This window comes from Bombus pyrosoma, unplaced genomic scaffold (assembly GCF_014825855.1).
Source record: "Bombus pyrosoma isolate SC7728 unplaced genomic scaffold, ASM1482585v1 HiC_scaffold_4726, whole genome shotgun sequence".
Classification (NCBI taxonomy): domain Eukaryota; kingdom Metazoa; phylum Arthropoda; class Insecta; order Hymenoptera; family Apidae; genus Bombus; species Bombus pyrosoma.
The window spans coordinates 2,075,537-2,076,594 of record NW_025219986.1 but is presented as its reverse complement, the minus strand read 5'-3'; the positions used below and the strand labels follow the sequence as shown (position 1 = coordinate 2,076,594).

Below are 1,058 nucleotides of genomic sequence, written 5' to 3'. Positions count from 1 at the left end.
TATGGTAGCCCAGGAAAAGTCGTCGTGAAGACCGTTATCAAGGAGGAGTCATGCAATCCCATCATGGAAAACACTGAAACAATGCATGGAATATTATAATTTGCTCTTAAATATGACGTTAATTAATTGGAAAATTTAAAGCAGTGGAAGATTAATGTCTATTAATCTCTATTAAAATTTTAATGACAATATTCAAATTAGGAGTAGCAAATTGAAATACATAGCAATAGGAATTAAATAATTTACATACTACTTACATTCTTGGCTTTTGAAGCACCACTAGGTCCTTTACAGGAAGCAGGAGGAAGAAGAAGGAGTGATAAACCTTTAACAAAACATATGTCTTTTTATAGATATATAAATAATACATGCGTGAATAATTTATTTTGAAACTCAAGTAATGATTTAGCAAAAAAATGTTAAATAACGTAATATGGAATTCTATGAAAACCTTAAACTTTAATAACAATAAAAAAGTTAAATTGTTAGTGAACTCTAATTACTGTAACAACTGAAACTCTGATATTAAAGTATAAAATCAGACTTGTTTTTGTTATTTTGAATAATTAAAGCAAAATACAAGGAATAAAATTAATTGGAATACAATATGCAAAGATTCTCACATGCTTAGTTCTGAAGCATCACTGCGTCCTTTCCGAAGCACAGGAAAAAGTAGAAATTATGAAAAACTGAAACAAAACATATGAAATATTATAATTTGTTCTTAAAAATATATCGTTCATTGTTAAAGAAGTATAAACTAATGAAATATAAAACTCTGTTCAAACTTGAAATATTAATAACAATACAAATTGAAATTGTGTTAAAATCTAATTACTATAAAAATTTTTCTCATTATATTATATTATATTATATTATATTATATTAATATTTTCTCATTTCAATATACAAAAATATAACAACTTCGCAATAGATTGTTTTCTAATAACAATTAAATGATTTGCATAATTTGCTATATATTAATATAAAAACATTAATTAATTACTTAATAGTATATCCGATTATTAACGATAATCTAATATTTTCAACAAATTATG

General features: G+C 24.2%; 1 long non-coding RNA gene across 1 annotated transcript; it reads right to left on the bottom strand.

The window, feature by feature from the left end:
* LOC122577506 lies at positions 1-1,052 on the bottom strand. Its single transcript, XR_006320350.1, has 3 exons — positions 624-1,052; positions 258-325; positions 1-73 (listed from the first exon to the last, which is right to left on the bottom strand). It is a non-coding gene; the product is annotated as an uncharacterized LOC122577506 (long non-coding RNA).
* Positions 1,053-1,058: the final 6 nt, after the last annotated feature.